This window comes from Bradysia coprophila, assembly GCF_014529535.1.
Source record: "Bradysia coprophila strain Holo2 chromosome IV unlocalized genomic scaffold, BU_Bcop_v1 contig_84, whole genome shotgun sequence".
Classification (NCBI taxonomy): Eukaryota; Metazoa; Arthropoda; class Insecta; order Diptera; family Sciaridae; genus Bradysia; species Bradysia coprophila.
Window position 1 is genome coordinate 3,830,790 of NW_023503376.1, and position 9,334 is coordinate 3,840,123.

The following is a 9,334-nucleotide window of genomic DNA, read 5'->3' on the forward strand; positions in this document are numbered from 1 at the left end:
AAACATTTCACAGATAAATATGCTATTATATAGCTCTATATGCCTGTATATAGCTCAATATAGCTGTATATGGGTATATATAGATGTCCATATATGGAATGCCTGAAACACCCCACACACATAACAAATTATTTCCATGTTAACAGAAACTCTCTAAGTACCATTTTTCCCAAGATATATCACTTTTATTAAAATCCAATATGGCCACCAGCAGCCATTTTGTTAGGAGACCGGAAATTTGACCGACGCTTTACATTCGTTAATACCTTTCAAACAAAAAAAAATTCATGAAATTCGGTCAAAATTTACTCGAGATATTGACAAAATACTCCACGTTCACTGTACGGCCGAGTAGCCAGATAAGAGCTCACTCCAAGAGACCTAGCTCACGCTCCGGAGAACATAATTTCATAAACTTTTTTTTCCCTGATTGGTACGGTCAATACCTATCTAATAAAGCTAAAACAGACGAAATATGTTCAAATGTGGCCGACCTACAAGCAAAAACTGCTTGCCTGTTCCACACCAAGGGGTCTAACTCACGAGTCGGTCATCCGATTTTTATAAACTTTTTTTTTGTCGATCGGTATTGTAAATACCTTTTATTTGACGTATCACTTACAAGTTTAACGTTTAAATGTCCGGAGATATCTTCGAAAAACCGTAAAGCACTTATTGGGCCACAGCTCGGGAGGGGTCGATCCAAAATCACTCATCTTCGAACTTAGCCTGTCTTTTGACATTACCAAACGGGAAAAAAAAGAATTTTCAAAATCGGATGCGTTTTACTCAAGTTATCGTGCAGACAGACAGACGGACAGACAGACGGACATTATTTTTTTTCGCGGATTTGGCATCTCTAGACAACCACAATAGGTTTCTCTTACTCAGGGAGTCCAATTCGACGTGTTACAAACGTATGCGTAAACCTATAAGACCCCAGTACTCGTACGGGTCTAAAAACAAGTTCATACAACTAGATATAGCTGATTTTTTTTATAGAGATATTTCTGACAGTCAGGCATGTATGAAAATCCAACATAACTACGAAAAAACGAAAAAATAAGTCAAGTGTAGTAGATAGATTTTTGATTTTGTTTACGGTGCACTGTGATTCAGGGTACCTTTGTATCAGTGACTCGTTTTAATGAAAACATTTTCACATATTTTCCTACGTTTTCCCAATTAATTTCCTCAAAAAAATATTTTTGGAAAAATTCTGAAAAATGTGGGAAATTTTTTTCCTCAAAAATAGTGCCTGCTAGTTGCTAGATATAATGAACGAAACTCATTTTTCAGTTTAATATTATTAACTATATTTTCACATTATAATGTTAACACAATTTCCTTTTTTTCATTTTTATTTTTATTATTTTGTTTTTACATTTGTACAGCACTATAAATATATAACCACAATCTCTATTATCTTTTCTTTCATAAATAAGTTTTTCATTTTATCTTTTTTACTTTTTGTTTTATTTCATCAAAATTTTCTTACCAAATTAAACTGTTGTTCAATGTGTTCAGGTTGAGCTCAGAACTAAATTGTTATACATTTTAATAAAGTTTTCTTTTTTATTTTAATTTTTTTTTCTATTCCAAAAAGTATAAAGCAAAATTTTGGTGTAATTTTTACAACGAAATTCCATTACTTTCTGTTTTATCAAGAGCAACGATCATCTTAGCTTGGACACAAACCAGTGCGTAGATTCTCGTAGCATTCGTAACATTAAGAATTGGTAATTTGACAGTTGCATGTATAAAATACCATAAGAACTGTCAAGTTACGAATTCTTAAAGTTACGAATGTTGCGAGAATCGGTGCTTAGTCTCTTGCGACACATTATTTAGTGAGCAAAGTTGTTTAGGTCCACGCAAGACTAATCATTGTCTTTAAAGCTAGTAGTGTTCCATCATAACTTTTCTTCAAATTTCTTAAACATTATTCATATTATTTGATAACGCGAATGTAATTCATTGTAGTTCCATTTTCCATTAGAAACGAACACTATAATGTTGATAAATGCAACAGAATATTTTACTCTTTGCCTGTCTAACACTTTGTTAGAGCATTGCAGTATAATTGTGCAAAATATCTTAAAGAGGAAATGTCTCACAAAAGAGATTTTGATTTATTTTAATAAATCTACAACGAAAGACATAACTAAACGTGGTGATACCACCACTGGCGGTCTGTACTTACTGTACTAAGCTACAAAATACATTTAGTAGCTCTACTATATGTGTACCCTCATTGCCAGTGTGGCAGGCACAGAACATAATGATTAAGATGAAAAACTACTTGTGAGACGAACTATTATTGTTAGTAAGTAAATACCCTGATTTAGCTACGGTGGATGGAATTGAGAATCTTATACACGTTCACCGTTTGAACGAATATCTATGCTTTGATGAAATTAGAGTTTTATAGAAAAACAAAATAATTTTAGAAAATAAATCGCGAACTTTAACAAAAACAGCTTTTTTCCTTCGTTGTAAGACAAAGGTCATCACCGTTCAAACACCACCGTCTTTTTCGGTTTTGACTATTGCAGTTGTTAGAACTTCAAACTTTCTTTCGGATTTTCTTTAAGAGATACACCCTCTTAATTTAGTACTCCGTTTAAATTAAACATAGCGAATTTATTGCTAAATTGATACAGACAAATTAATCTGGGTTCAAATGTTTAACTGCAGTCAAGAATCAAGAGAGATATCAGTTCGATACAAAAGTCTTGTGAATTGTACATTTGATATTGACCCTACGGTTTAGTACACTGACTTTTAGCTCAAACGAGTTTAGTACTGCTGTATCACGATTCACATCGTCACTGGGTACAGCTAGTCATCGACAACCATAAGAAAATTGCAAATTGTATGCTACTGAAACAACTGAAGTAACAGTTTGAATGACTGTGTACTGTGATATACTTGCCGTTAATTAATGAACATTGAAAATCGGAAAATCTCACTACAGATGGCAGTACTTTCCAGCACAAAATGAGAATTATTCACGGAGTCAGCGCTAAATAAACACTAACTGTGGCTGCACAAAGCGACGCAAAGGAGACCTATAATTCACATTTTTCTATTGTTCTCCTGTCAAAGTTGACAGTAGCACAAAGGGAAAATTTGAATTAGGTCTGCTTCGCTATGTGCAGCGAAAGTAAATCGTAGAAACAACGAGACTGTTATTATCAAAGATCGGCTTTGTCGATGGAAAAACAAAGTTTAGCGAAAGTTTAGCTTTAATGATGAGTAAGTGGTTCAACAAATCATCGGTAATTTGTTTATCCATTTGATTTAATTATAAGTAACCGAAGTATTACATGACAAAGTGAAAAAAATTTAATTTTGTTTAATTAACTATTTATCTTAGCTATATGAAATTTAGCTCAAGAAAAGTAGAAAAATATATTTGTTTTTGTTTTTATACTTTAATTGTTCTCATTATTAATTTCTATTATATAAAGCATAATGTAGCTCACGATTTAGTCATTCTATATTTGATTATAGAAATGAATTTTAAAGAAATTTTTCTTCCTTTCCTTCCTTTTTCCTGTCTTACACATAGATATGTCTTAATTGATACTAAACTTTTTTTTTTATTTTTAAATTAAATATTTTGGTTGACACTTAACTTCTGTTTTCTTCATTTTAACAAATTTTTTTTCTCCTAATTTCACAAATTTTTATTTTTTATCTTTTTTTTGTAACATCAATTTATCATTGTGGTAATGGATTAACATGACCTTAGTTTTGAATTGAATGGCATAATTGAAACAAAATATATTTCACTTTGTTTTAAGCATTTTTTTTTAAGTTCAATTCAATTTTTTAACATTTTAAACAATTTTCCATTTTAAATTTATTATTTCGTCAAAGTTTACGTAAGAGTAATGAACAAACAACATATACATAATACTCATTTTAAAGGCTTAAAATACATAAATTTTATGTAAAATTAAAAAAAAATCTTTTCGTTCGTTTATTTAAAAAAACTTTTCTTTTTCTTCTTCTTCATTTTCTGTTGATCTATAAAATAGGAAATCTTTTTTTCTTGTTATTTATTTTTATACGATACAGCATCTTTACTATTTTTTGTTCTTTTAATTATTTTATGAATAACATCTTTATCATCATTATTATTATAGTTCATATATTTCTATCATCATCCAATCTCTAACAAATTTCAGTTTTAAGATTTTTTACTCTCGATATTTTTTCAAGTTTTTTTTAACCCTAACCAACAACTGCAAGTTTGCGTGATCGTAGTAACAGTTGCCAAATAAAACGCACTACAAGCATGAGTGATCGTAGTGACAGCTGCCAAAAAGTGTACTATGTTAAAATTTTTCCAAATATATTCAGAGTATCAAAACTTGTATGACACACTGTCCGGTTTTAGTAGTCTATTTAGAGTATCACTCATGATTGAGATGTGTCCTAACTTTTTAACTGTTTGAAATAGCTAAAAAAAGGTAGAAGATATTTTTTACATGTTTCGGCTTCGCCTCGGATAAGAAAATCACATGAAAAGTGTACTATTCAACATTATATTCCCAGTTAGGTAAATAACTACCATCAATGCACTACTGGCAATAAAATAGACTGACATATTAGAAAATAAATGTATGAAATTGACAGTGTATCAATGTGTAGGATTAGGATATACACGGCTTTAACTCCGTACAAATCCCTTATTTTTTGACGTTTCAGGCTACACTTCATTGCCTGCAGTGCTTTGTTATTACATGTTAAATGCGAGGTTATATGCGTCGAAAACTGTCGGTTCAATATTATTACTTCGAGCGCTTCTCTCGGTGCCAACGTTACTTACCTGTTGTGGATGGTCGATTTTAGACAATTTCCACACAACAGATACCATTGCGATATTTTGAAAGTACTTTTTCTCACTTTTCAGTTATGGTACGTGAGTTAAAAATCGTACTTTTCATAACTCAACCATTTCATTCGGTGCCCTCAGCATAAACAGTAGTCAAATTACTGTCAAATTACTGTCAAATTTCATTCATATAAATAGTATCTATTAGATACATAACCTCATCAACTATTATATGAAAACGGATCTCTGTGAATGAAATCGTGATCGTTCGGCCAGTCAAAATTCGTGTTTACAGTTACTTGGAATAAACCTGTGGTTTGAACATTTTAACTTTTAGTGGGAAGCTATTTTACTTGCGAAACCTGTCATGAAGTGGGGTCATTTTTGTCTCTTAGGTTCTGTGAGCCAAATTCTTTACATAAACCGGTATAAATTAAAAGTTAGGTTTTTGAGTGATCTATTTATCTCGACTTTGTCAAATTTTCGTGAAAATGTTGTTGTAATCCGATGCAAAGCCGAGATTTATAATCGCACAAAAACTTCTTGGACCAACAAAATTCACCTGAAAACTGGCATTTCGTAGAAGTCATTACTTTTGTTATGTAAATAACTATTTCTTGGCGTTTTCCTACAAAAATCGAATCAAATTATGTAAAAATGCACCGGAAACCATTCCCATACAAATTCAGTTGAACATTTTATGTTTCCTTCGGGAGCACTTTCTTGTTAAATTAAGCATTTGGTTAGAATACAATAAAAAGAAGACGAAAATTTAAAACGAATCGACACATAGCGAATTTGTAGCCTAAATTTGTGCGAAGAAATGATATATTTTCGTACCCGCATCCTTTCTGGGAAATGTGTCAATTCGTCTTAAATAGTTCAATCGATTTCAGAAGAGAAAAACTTGCCATTCAGTAGGGGTCATTCGTAGGGGCACGATAAAAGAAAGAGACAAAACACTCGAATTGCAAGCAAAAATGATGTTTTGTCTCAATTTTGTAGCTTGTGCACTATTTGAATGATTCCATAGGTGAAATTTATGTTAAACTTAGTGAAGTAGAAGATAAATTATTTCAACTAAAAGATGCAGAAGATCTAGCAGTGAACAGTATATGCCTGCCCAGAGACCAGCCCATACTGCGGGGCGCCGTCTAAAATACCGAAAATAAATTCTGATAACGTGAATGATTTGGAACGGAATATTGTGTAGTAGTTCGGGGAGTGCTAATTAAGGAATTGAATGGTACTATGAATGTCACCTGTAATAGGGGTGTGCGATGGTTCGGGGATCCGGATGGAAGCGGTCCACAAAAAATTCTTACCATCCCTAGATGTCAAAAAGTGATTTTAAAATTTTTTTAAAATTCATTAACAACTTGCGCAAATTCACTGAAGCTGAATTTGCGACTACTGGTAAAATCTTAGAGTAATTATACCTAGAGAGGTATTTCGTACGATAAAATGTGGTCCCGACATCAGTTTGTATAAGATTCACATTTCGTACAATTTTACGTAGAGCTTTTACTAACACATGTAGGCGTTGACAATTTTGATAGTTGTCAGTTTCGTATTTTCTAAATCGCGTAACTCTATTTTGAAATTTTGTTTGAAATCATTCGCAATAATAATAATTAAACATGGTGCAAATGTGATTCATTATGGGATGCCAAAGTAAAGGAGTCAAGGGCAATGCCTGTTCATTTTTCCGGTGATTTTATGCGCTTAATAAAAAATTGCGCGAGTTGCATCTGTTTGTTGATTTGTAGTTTTCCTTCAAGAGACCGATTGCCCAACTATAATTTGCTGCATAAAACAACACGGGTCAATTTCTATTATTTTCGTTGTGTTAAACCTGTTAAACACAATGTGTTTGTTGATATCAGTTCATATCAGTGGTATGTAAAAGGTTCACATTTTAAAAAGAATCCTTCTCGCAGGCACATTTAAATTTTTTGCGCTAATTTGCCCACCAATTTAGTAGGGAAAAACCAACACTATCAAATATTACGTATTTCATGTCGGGACCACAAATTTTACGTAATTCTGTTCGTAATTTCCTCTCTAGGTATAATTACTCTAAGGGTAAAATCTCATATTTCGTCCTCTACCAACAATATGCTGCGAGATATTTTTTGCCCTAATTAGTGTTTTTCTACTAATTAGAGTCCAATAAAACAGAAAATTTTTAAATTGGAAAAATTTGGCAGAAGCGTTATGTTTGGTGGGTCTTCAAAGTTCGCCAACTAAATTGAGTAAATTTTAAACTTGAAAATTCTATAATCGACATAGAAAATTATTCGATTATTGCTCAAATGGACTTAAATTGTTGGGAATGTTGCCGGCTATCCAAAAAAGATGAGTTTTTGAAAATCGTCTGTGAATGTGTGTGGTGTGACTGTTTGTTTGGCCCAAAATTGAGGCAAAATTCCTCAACGGAAAAAATCGATTTTTTTGAAAACGTTTAAAAAATCACGGATTTTAATTTTACACAAACTTTAAATTAAATTATTTGAGGCAAAAACAATGCTTTTCACACGTTTTCAAAAAAATCGATTTTCTCCGTTGAGGATTTTTTCCTCAATTTTGGGCAAAACAAACAGTCACACCACATGCATTTCACAGACGATTTTCAAAAACTCTTCTTTTTTGGATAGCCGGCAACATTCCCAACAATTTAAGTCCATTTGAGCAATAATCGAATAATTTTCTATGTCGATTATAGAATTTTTAGACCCGTACGAAGTACTGGGGTCTTATAGGTTTACGCATACGTTTGTAACACGTCGAATTGGACTCCCTGAGTAAGGGGAAACCTATTGTGGTTGTCCAGAGATGCCAAATCAGCAAAATGTCCGTCTGTCCGTCCGTCCGTCCGTCTGTCTGTCTGCACGATAACTTGAGTAAAACGCATCCGATTTTGAAAATTCTTTTTTTTCCCGTTTGGTAATGTCAAAAGACAAGCTAAGTTCGAAGATGAGTGATTTTGGATCGACCCCTCCTGAGCTGGGGCCCAATAAGTGCTTTACGGTTTTTCGAAGATATATCCGGACATTTAAACGTTAAACTTGTAAGTGATACGTCAAATAAAAGGTATTTACAATACCGATCGACAAAAAAAAAGTTTATGGAAATCGGATGACCGACTCGTGAGTTAGACCCCTTGGTGTGGAACAGGCACAGGGCGGCAAGCAGTTTTTGCTTGTAGGTCGGCCAAATTTGAACATATTTCGTCTGTTTTAGCTTTATTAGATAGGTATTGACCGTACCAATCAGGGAAAAAAAAGTTTTTGAAATTATGTTCTCCGGAGCGTGAGCTAGGTCTCTTGGAGTGAGCTCTTATCTGGCTACTCGGCCGTACAGTGAACGTGGAGTATTTTGTCAATATCTCGAGTAAATTTTGACCGAATTTCATGATTTTTTTTTGTTTGAAAGGTATTAACGGATGTAAAGCGTCGGTACTATTTCCGGTCTCCTAACAAAATGGCTGCCGGCGGCCATATTGGATTTTAATAAAAGTGATATATATTGGGAAAAATGGTACTTAGAGTGTTTCTGTTAACATGGAAATAATTTGTTATGTGTGTGGGGTGTTTTAGGAATCCCATATGTGGACTTCTATATATACATCTATATTCACCTATATTGAGCTATATACAGGCATATAGAGCTATATAATAGCATATATTTATCTGTGAAATGTTTATTTATAGTGAAATATAGGTAAATATAGCGGTATATAGCTGTTTAAATAGGAATTTATGAAATTTGACTTCGTACGGGGCTGTCTATATTGCCTCCGGCAATTTAATTGTATATGATAACAAGGCAAAGAGTGGATAATGTAAGTGATTTAAAAGGAAGAATAGTTTTTCAGCAGAGAAGAAAATGAAGTAAGAGAAATGAAGAGTTTCACATTAAAGGCTTTTGATACGAATAGGTGTTTCGTACGGGTCGGCGTTAGCTATGTTCAAGTTTAAAATTTACTCAATTTAGTTGGCGAACTTTGAAGACCCACCAAACATAACGCTTCTGCCAAATTTTTCCAATTTAAAAATTTTCTGTTTTATTGGACTCTAATTAGTAGAAAAACACTAATTAGGGCAAAAAATATCTCGCAGCATATTGTTGGTAGAGGACGAAATATGAGATTTTACCAGTAGTCGCAAATTCAGCTTCAGTGAATTTGCGCAAGTTGTTAATGAATTTTAAAAAAATTTTAAAATCACTTTTTGACATCTAGGGATGGTAAGAATTTTTTGTGGACCGCTTCCATCCTGATCCCCGAACCATCGCACACCCCTAACCTGTAATCAGGGCGTTCGCAACGGATTTTTAGGTCTTTTTTCTTCTAGAAAAAATACCCTATTATGGCCGGTTTGTCTGTCTGTCTGTCTGTCCGTCTGTCTGTCTGTCTGTTCCACAAATTTGGTAGTTTTGGTAGCTCTCAGTCGGTAGTTGGTAGCTTTGGTAGTTGGTAGTTTCGAG

The 9,334-nt window shown here is 33.2% G+C and overlaps 1 long non-coding RNA gene across 1 annotated transcript in view; it reads right to left on the bottom strand.

Annotated features, from left to right (window-relative positions):
- Positions 1 to 1,692: 1,692 nt before the first annotated feature.
- LOC119072947 overlaps positions 1,693 to 9,334 on the bottom strand; it is a 28,873-nt gene continuing 21,231 nt past the window's right edge. Inside the window, exons 4-5 of the long non-coding RNA XR_005086961.1 lie at positions 5,542 to 5,553; positions 1,693 to 1,830 (exon numbers count right to left, since the gene is read on the bottom strand). This is a non-coding gene — a long non-coding RNA (uncharacterized LOC119072947). The remainder of the gene's footprint in view (positions 1,831 to 5,541; positions 5,554 to 9,334) is intronic.